The following is a 9,950-nucleotide window of genomic DNA, read 5'->3' as shown; positions in this document are numbered from 1 at the left end:
TCCCAAGAATTCATCCGCCTCAAGCTCTTTCCCTTTTCTCTCAAGGGCGTGCTTTGGAATGGCTAGATAAGGAGGTTAAGCCGAATTCTCTAAGGACATGGGAGAAGGTGTGAGAAGGTGAACTTGGTCTTGAATTGTGAGAAATGTCACTTCATGGTGAAGGAAGGCATAGTCCATGGCCACAAGATATCTCATAAGGGGATAGAGGTGGATAAAGCTAAAATTGAAGTCATTGAAAAACTTCCACCTCCGGTGAACGTAAAGGGAGTAAGATCTTTCTTAGGGCATGCCGAGTTTTATAGAAGATTCATCAAGGATTTCTCGCTCATTGCAAAGCCCCTTAATGATCTTCTTAAAAAAGATGCCAAGTTTGTGTTTGATGATAAGTGTTTGGAGGCATTCAATAAGTTGAAGAAAGCTCTAATCTCTACTCAAATTGTTCAAGCTCCAAGATGGGATTTACCATTTGAGTTGATGTGTGATGCAAGTGATTCGGCAATAGGAGGTGTCTTGGGTCAAAGAGTGGACAAGAAATTTCATGTGATCTATTATATGTCCAAGACTCTAAATGGAGCTCAACGGAATTACACTACAACGGAGAAGGAATTTTTGGCTATAGTTCATGCTTTTGAGAAGTTCCGTTGTTATCTATTGGGTTCCAAAACCATTGTCTTCACGGATCATGCGGCTCTCAAGTATCTTTTCGCCAAGAAAGAGTCCAAGCCAAGGTTGATTCGGTGGGTTCTTGAGCTCTAAACCTTTGACATTGAGATTAGGGATAAAAGAGGTGCGGAAAATGTTGTGGCGAATCATCTTTCTCGTTTGGAAGATTCTCAAACTCATGATGATGGTTCTCCAAATGAGGATAGGATGCTTGATGATTTCTTGTATGCTATTGAAGCAAAGGAGCTCCCATGGTTTGCCAATTTAGTGAACTTTCTTGCATGTGGGGAGTTTCCTTCTTCCTTTTCTAAGAATCAAAGAATGAAGCTCAAGAGAGAGGCAAGGCATTATGTATGGGATGATCCCATCTTATACAAGCGTGGGGTCGATGACTTACTTAGACGTTGTGTGCCAAACGAAGAAGTGCCTAGTGTTTTGAAAATGTGTCATTTGGATCCAAGCGGGGGCCATATGGGTGTCTCTAAGACCGCCACTAAGGTCCTTCAATGCGGATTATGGTGGCCACATCTCTTTAAGGATTCATGAGATTTTGTCAAGACATGTGACCGATGTCAGAGAGTTGGGAACATCTCCAAGAGAAATGAAATGCCTCAACAACCCATACTTGAGTTGGAAGTGTTTGATGTGTGGGGTATTGATTTTATGGGTCCATTCCCCTCATCTTTCGGAAATCAATATATTCTTGTGGCGGTCGATTACGTGTCTAAGTGGGTTGAGGCCATTGCCTCCCCAACTAATGACCACAAGGTGGTTATGAAGTTGTTTAAGAAGATAATCTTTCCAAGATTTGGGGTACTAAAGGCGGTGATAAGCGACAACGGTTCTCGTTTTATTCACCATGCCTTTCAAAAGATGTTGAGAAAGCATGGGGTCCATCAAAGATTCGGCCTCCCATATCATCCCCAATCGAGCGGCCAAGTGGAAGTCTCTAACCGTCAAATCAAACTTATCCTTGAAAAGACGGTTTGGGAGAAATCGAAAGGATTGGTCGGATAAGTTTGATGATGCTCTTTGGGCCTATCGAACGGCTTTTAAGACCCCCATAGGTACCACTCCATACCGCCTAGTCTACGGCAAGTCATGCCATCTCCCGGTCGAAATCGAACACCGTGCTTTGTGGGCAATCAAGAAGATAAACTTTGACTTGGCAATTGCGGGGGAGAAAAGGTGGTTAGATCTTCATGAGTTAGAGGAGCTTCGGTTTGATGCTTATGATTGTGCTAGTGTGTAGAAAGCTCGTTCCAAGTAAACACATGACAAGCTTATTGAGAATAAAGATTTTTGTGTTGGCGATAAGGTTCTTCTCTACAATTCAAAAATGAAATTGTTTCCCAGAAAGCTCATGTCAAGATGGAGCGGTCCCTATTTGCTCAAGAATGTTTTTCCAAGTGGTGTTGTAGAGGTCTCAATGATGGATTCTTCTTCTCCATTTAAGGTCAATGGCCATCGTCTCAAGAAGTATTTCGACGGTGCTTTTGTTGGCCTTGTTCACTCATTGCTTTTCCGACAACCACCTTAATTGGTGGAGGACGTCGAGCTATGACGTTAAACAAGCGCTACCCGGGAGGCAACCCGGTTTTCTAACCTCTTTTCTTTTGATTTTACAATTTTCTATATTTCTTTTATCCTTGAGATTTTTCTTATTTCTCTTTATTTTTGTTTGTTTTCTTGATTTTAGGTACCATGAGATTGGTTCGGAGAAAATTTCCAACAATTTTGGTGTTATTTCAAGCTTTCTCGAGGTTTGGATAGGTTTAGGTGGAAATCTTGTTGGGGTCATATGCTCTCATGTTTGCATTTTTATTGATTTTCTACTCTTTTTCGAATGCACTTTCAAATATCTCATTATGCAAACACGAGAGTATATTCATGGCCGAAATATTCTTGCTTGGTGCACGCACACCATAGGTTGCGCGCGCGCACCAAAGGGGTCAGAAGATTTTCACTAACTTTGACAGAATTTGACGGTTTTTGAACCATCCCCGTACCCCCTTGGTGCGCACGCACCCCACCCCTGCGCGCGCGCACCACAAGGGCAGCAATTTTGGCCGTTTTTTTTTTAACAACCCCAGCCCCTACCTGTGCGCACGCACCTCCTGGCTGCGCGTACGCACCAGGTAGGCAGCAATTTTGGGCTGTTTTTGACCCCCCTGCTGTCGCCAGGTGCGCACGCACTGTCGCCTGCGCGCATGCACCGTCGCCTGGCGCCAGTACGTTCAGCACCCCCCTATTACCCCAATGTGCTCCAACCTTATTTCTCCATTCTCTCTCCCCAATTTCCCCCTACTCCCTCATTCATTCTTCTATCTTCAACCCTTCCAAACCTTTGAAAATTCACACAATTACTCATCTTTCATAATCATTTCTTCAGAAATTACATCAAAGCATAATCAAATCCCTTCCAAAACAAAAAACTTCCAGAAATTCGAACTTGAAAATTCGAAAATTGGGGTTATTTTCAAAAAATTTTTGTTTTGATTTAGTGCTTGAATCTTGTCTTTGGGTGTTCTATTTGTTCTTAAATCTTCATTTTTGGAAATTTGCAAGTAATTCAAGGCTTCATTGAGGTATAATTTCTTATTTTCTAGTCATCTTCTTCCTTATTGTTCAAGCTTGAAACCTTGTTTTCGCTTTCATGGTAGAACTCCATTGTTGGTCTTTTTAGCTTGTAATTTGTGTTGAATGATGTTATTGGATGATAAATTGAAGCTTTTTCATGATGATTTTGTATACCTTGCTTGATTTCTTGATTCACCATTATTGGTCATTTTCTCTCTCATGTGTATTCTTTATGATGGTTTTATTGCTTTGATAATTCAATGTTTGAGTTATTTTGCTCAATTTGATTCATGATTTGGTCTCTTATGTTCATTTTTGCCTTTAATCCATGCTTACTTGCTTCAAATTCATGATTCTATATTAATGGCATTTTGTTCATATGTAGCCATCTCGTGATTTTGTCTCTTGTTTCTATTTTGAGATAATTACTTTTGTGCTTGATTCTTGAGCAATTACTTATGCTTATTATTGAAATATGATAAATGTAAGATTTGCTTATGAGTTGTTTTCCTTCTTGTAGATGGCTCCAATCCGTCACAAGAAGCGGGCAAGATCAAGTGCAAGAAAACCTAGGCATGTTGTTCCACCTCCACCCAAGGTAGAAGAGACATACGGCATTGAATTTTCTAAAGAATCGCATTGGGATCGTTTCAAGCGTCTATCCAAGAGAAAGCTAAGACCGACAAGATTTTACGATCAAGCAACAACCAAGTTTCTTGGCATACATGAGGACGTTCGGCTTCTTGTAAAGGGCCTTGATCTTTTAGAGTTCTTGGATTTGAGCGCCCCTACTTATGCTAGGGTTACCTATGAATTTCTTTCCTCTCTTGAAGTAGTCCGAGAACCGGATGACGATTCATCAAGGATTTTGACTTTCCAGCTTTTCAATCATGATCACTCATTGACGAATTCTCAACTATGTTCATACTTCAAGTTTCCATGGGCCGAGGACGCGGATCAATGCATCTATCCGGCGCATGGTAGAATGGAAGATGATCATGGATATAATGAGCAACGTTGGTGGAGAAGCATCTCGGAAGAAGGGAAGTATGAGCCTCAAAATTCCACGACCGCCTCCATGATTCATCCGGCTATGCGGTATTTCAACCGTCTCCTCACTTATGCTCTTTGCTCCAAAGGACTCTTTCGGAGCTATCTCTCGAGAAGAGCTTTGTTGGTTGTGGATAGCCGACCAAAATGACTTTGAGATTGAGTTAGTGGATTTCACATAGCACTTTGTCAATCGACTCTTAGATATCCGTGATGGAGTTAGCCTATCGGGGAACATCCAATTGGGCGGGATGATTTCTATCTTAGCTCTTTGCATCAATGACGACTATAAGGCTTTGTTAAATGAGCTTCCCCCAAATATTGATCCTCGAGAAAAATCTTCTTCTCATTTCCTCAACATCTCCGCCCTTGTGAACCAAAAGTTGCTCGATCGTACTAGAAAGGATGATATCTTCATTTGGAAAGTTTCTTGGGTTAAAGAATGGTTCTTAATCCCATGCAAACAGGCAACTACCCAACCAAGAGAGAAAGCCTCCTTATCTTGGAGGCCTCCGATGCGAGATATTGACCCTTCTATTCGACGTAGGACGAATCATACAAGAGGCCGCTCGACCAATGCTCTCTCATCGAATGTTCAAACTATTCCTTCCCCTTCTCCTACTCCTTCTACTTTTGATTTGTCAACCATTCATGCTAGGCTTGATTCTATTGCTAATGTGTTATATTATATGCCTTCTATGCAAACCCCTAATCTTGGTAATGACTATCATACAAACCAATTATACGATTTGCATGTTTGGAGGGGGGAAATCGAGCCCTATGTGAACTACCCGTAACTCCCGGTCCAGCACGAACCTATTCCTCAGTGGGAACCGTTTGATCCTACCATTGGTCCTCGGCCTTGCTACCCTTATTGGGAGGGCCCTCGTGTTCACCCTAGTTCTATCATAGGCACCACCCCGACAACTTACGACTATCGGCGGCCCGGTGGTTGTGATTATGCATATGATCCGGCTAATCCTTCGCCCTTTCCGGACCCTGAGACTTTTGGGCGGTGGGGTAGGTTGGGTGAGCCGGTCTTAGATGATTGGTCTCATTAGTTTGAGGATGATAGAGCTAGGAGGGATGGTAGGTTAAGGGGTAAGGCTCCCATGGACGTGAGCGAGATGGTTAGCTCTAGTCATGCGATGGAGACCGGTGAGGGGAGTTCTCATTCTACCCCTTACCATAGTGCGGAGTGATACTACTATGGCTACCCCCCCTTCTTATGTTCTTTATATGATGTTTCTCGGTTGCCTATATGTCTTTAGGTTTAGAGTAAGGGGGGTAGTCCAGTCTAAGCTTGGGTTGCTTTCTGCATTTGTTTCTGTGCTTCACCATATTCCCCCCCCCCATGCTTTTGTAGTTCATTCCTGGTCTCCTATGCTTCTGGTATTGATCTCTGTGTTGTTTGGTTTTATGATGATGCTGTTGTATTTCTGCTGATTTCTCTTCTCGGTTATTGGTTTGTTGCTTGTTTCGCTGATCGTTGTCCACTGAGTTTCTCTGTGTCTTTATTATGATGATTCATGATGATGACTGTCTGATTTCTTGTCTCCTGATATTATTTTAGTCTGATGATTCTGACCCTTACTACTACTATTACTTGCTTTTTCTTTATTTTCCAACATTTAGTTTTCTATTTTCTTCTTTTCTTTTGTATTGAAGTTACTAACAATTTTCTTTGTATAATGGTGCTCTTTCGCCTTGTTTAATGTGCAATCGCTTTGGCGCCTGGTGAGATCTCTCTATTTCTTTTCTTTTTCTTTTCTTGGTTGCTTAGTCTAGGATTAGTTCTAGGAGAAGTTGAATGGTTCGAGGTTGTTTGCATTTTTAACACCCTGGTGTGTTTGGGAACATTGGCGTTGTGGCCAAATGTTCACTTGTTTGTTGATTGAGATTTATGTGTGTTAGCATTACTTCTTTATCGCTTTCTACTTCTCCTTTACTTTTCTATTTTTCATTTCATTTTCCTTTTTTTTTTCTTTTTTCTTTTTCTTTTTCTTTTGTTTTCTTCTTCCTTCATGTTTTCCTTTTCTCTTTTTCTTATTCTTTTTTTTTCTTTTTATTCTCTTTATTTTGTTTTTAGTCCCTTTCTTTTCTTGTAAAATTTTTTTATAAATAAAAAAAATAAAAAATAAAATAAAAATAAATAAAAAATAATAAATAATAAATAATAAAAAAACTAAAAAAAAAACAAACAAAACTTGTTTATGTGAATATGAATAAAATGTTTTTAGGCATTGCTTTTTTTTTCTTCGTCTTTTTGTTTACTTTGGACTTAGTACCACTTGTACTTGCACATTGGCTATTTTACTTCCTAAATACAATGGTTTGCACGGTTTGAGAGTATCTTTGGTTGACTCTAGGATAATGTAGCGGTTTAGACCGTTTGGGGCCTTGAAGCCGGATTCTTTTGGTTTGTGGTAAGACGGAGTTGCTTCCTTTGGTGGATTTGACACCTTTAGTAAGTATTTGCTACAACCGTGTGAGGATTTCTCTTTTTCAAGCCTTCATCACTTTTGATTGTGCGACGTGGATCCTCCACCTTTGCATCCCTAATCTTGAATCTTGACTCATAATTCTCAAACATGAGACCGAACCAACTAGGAAGGACAAAGGCCATTTTTCGGGGTGGTAATTTGTCATTTCTAGGATTTTCTTCTTTCTTTTTGGTTCATTGGGTTTACATTTGCCATCTTGCTAACCATTTGAGCCATTCCCCTTTTTTTCAAGCCACATCTTTAGAATTATGAGGCTTTTGTTTCTTTTTGTTCCATTATTGGTTTTTGTGAAGCAAATGGTCATGTTTTTGGAGTTTGTGGTCTAAAAGGTTGGATATTGGTTTTATTTGTAAGCAAGCTCGTCTTTTGTATATATTGTGAATAATGGCAAATGAATAAAATCGAAAAAGCCGTCCAAAGTTAGAAAAGGCAAGGACATAATAAATGCACAATAGAAATAGCCGTCCAAAGTTATAAGAGGCGAGGACAATTGCTTTGATAAAATGAAAATTACATAAAACAAAGAGAGAAAATGAAAAAAAATTCAAAAAACAGTTTGATGTGATTCTTTTCCCTTTTCTCGCATTGAGGACAATGTTTCCTTTTAGCTTAGGGGAGAAGCGTTTACGCTTTTTGTATATATGCTTGTGGATATAGCTTTGAATAAGCTTGGGGGTATTAGTTTGTTTTTGTTTGGCGACTTCTTGGTTTTGGTGTCGAGGTGTGGCCAACCTTTGCTTCATAATCTAGGTGCACCACCAAATTCTAAATTTTAAGCCTACCCCTAACCTTTTGCCCTTACGTTACAACCTTTGGGAAAGTCCTTTCGACCTAGTGGTTGAGTCATACACTAAGGGAGGGCATTATGAGTTAAAGCCTAAAGAAAAAGGATGCAAGGTCGAGATGTCGAGAATCCTCAAATTCTATTCTTTTCCAATTCCTTCGTGGAATCATAGAGACGCTTACTAAGGGAAGATTTGAAGCCATTAGGGAGAACGCGGTTTGATTGGTTGGGATGAAAGTGGATTGCGCCTCATTAGTTCTCTACACTTAGCATACCCTATGTTTCAATCAACCCTCGATATCTTAGAACGTGCTTACCATTGTTCTTTTAGAAAGCTTGATATCCTTCGTGCCTTGATCATGTGCAAAAGGCCTTTGTATAAGCATTTCTTTTCCTATCAAGGTTTTAAACGTTTTCTTTTCTTCTTTTTTTTTCACTTTGCCTCCTTTTTAATAAAAAGAGTTATAGGTTAACCTCTTTGGAAACCTTTACGAGAGCACCACTCGTACTCTAAAGCGATCTAGGGGTTTAAATGGCTTGTCTTTAGTTGCTGAAATTGACCGTGATTCCTACGAAAGTGAGTTAGTGTATATTCTCATCCTCTCTAATTTTCTTGTTTCTTGCTTTGCTTGAGTAGTGTCATCAGTTTCCCTTGGGTTTGTGCATACGCGCAAACCCATCTGTGCACGCGTGCGGATGGTCTGTGCATACGCACGGCCTGTGCGGCCCCCTTCGCTTGATTTTTCTTATTTATAGCTTTTGACTTTCTTTTTGGAGGACAACTTAAATTTTTTGTACTAGAGAGAGAATTTTCCTAGAAATAGTAGAGAGAGAAGCTTAAGATTTACTTGTTTGTACTTGAATTTGATCTTAGATTTCAATTTGATCTTGAAATTCCTTCTTCAATTTAATGAATGTTTGTAAGATTTCTTTCCCTTGATTTACTTTTAATGCTATTCCTTCTAGTTTCTTGGATTTTTATTGAGATTACATTCCTTGCTTTAGAATTTGTTGATTGATTGATTTTCTTTTGATTAAGCTTTAAATGAATATGAATTTGATTGAATTTGTTTTGTTTCTTAATTTCACCATGATTAGTGAGTATATTAGTTTCTAGGGAGAAGGGGAAGCATGCTTGATTGATGATTTTTGCTAGTTGATGATGCTAAATTGATTTGAATGGTGCAATTAAATTGGTTAACATAGTTGTGCATGTGATTAATTAGACTAGGAGTGATCAACCTATAAGATTAATCTAGATTGCATTGCAAATTTCAATGACATGAACCCTTGATTTGATAATTGCTTTAATTGATTGAATTTGATTGTGATTTTCCTAGTTAGCCATTCATAGTGAACCCTAGCTTGGCTTATAGGAGATAGCCCTTGAATTCCTTTGATTGCAACTATTGTTTGTCCTTTGCAATGTTTTAATTGATTGAGTGATCCTTCAATTAGCGTAATCATTGAGCTTGCATGTGGAACCTATATCCCTAGTGTTTAGTATATTGAATTTCTCGATTTATCTAGTTTTCTCGATACCTTAGTTACCAACCGCATCTTCCCGCAATCTTCGAAGTAGCTTGACTAGGCTATAGCTTGCACCTACTCATTCCCTTGGGTTCGACCCTCTTACCATATTCTCGTATTACGTTGGTCGAGTGTTTGTAAATTTTTTTTGGCTCTAGGAAAGGGTAGAGAACGACCTACATTTTCCTCGTGTCAAAGTTATGATTTGAGGAAATGAGCTAGGCATTGGGTTAATTTAAGAAATTTATTGGGATTGAATATGGATTTAAGCACTCCAAGATTAAATACTCAACCCGACCAATAATGGTAGTGAAAGGTTGTTCATCATCGGGTTCGGTTTCGGGGAGACATTTTTAGGTGTCTATAGTGATGTTCCTAGATAGTCATTCGTAGAGATCCCTAGTTTGATGCCTAGGAAATAGCCTATCTAGTCCTCCTGAATGCAATTGCTATTTTTGTTGGATTTCGATGAGTCCGACTCACCGTAGATAATAAAACCCGAGCCCAAGGAAAAACTCACAATTAATATAACCAAAATGCATAAATAACAAGATTAGAGAAAACACTAAATTACCCTTGTAGCGTGCTTCGCTCGACCAAATGGAGCTCTTACTTAAGAAAGCTAAAGCCTCGCAAGCGCAACGGTCTCTGACGATATTCACCCACAACACAATCGCGACAAGTCTCTTGCTTGGAGGTTAGCCAAGCCGGACCAAAACATTACTCGAGTAATTAATGAGCTTATAGGTTTTCTCCCAAGTGGAGATGCCTAATTGAGCTCTTACTCAAGTGAGTTTTCCCAATTCCCAAGTGGGATATTTATAGGAAAACTCAAGTGA

Source organism: Chenopodium album, chromosome 16, assembly GCF_948465745.1.
Source record: "Chenopodium album chromosome 16, dcCheAlbu1.1, whole genome shotgun sequence".
NCBI classification, from domain to species: domain Eukaryota; kingdom Viridiplantae; phylum Streptophyta; class Magnoliopsida; order Caryophyllales; family Amaranthaceae; genus Chenopodium; species Chenopodium album.
Note: the sequence above shows the minus strand (reverse complement) of the source record.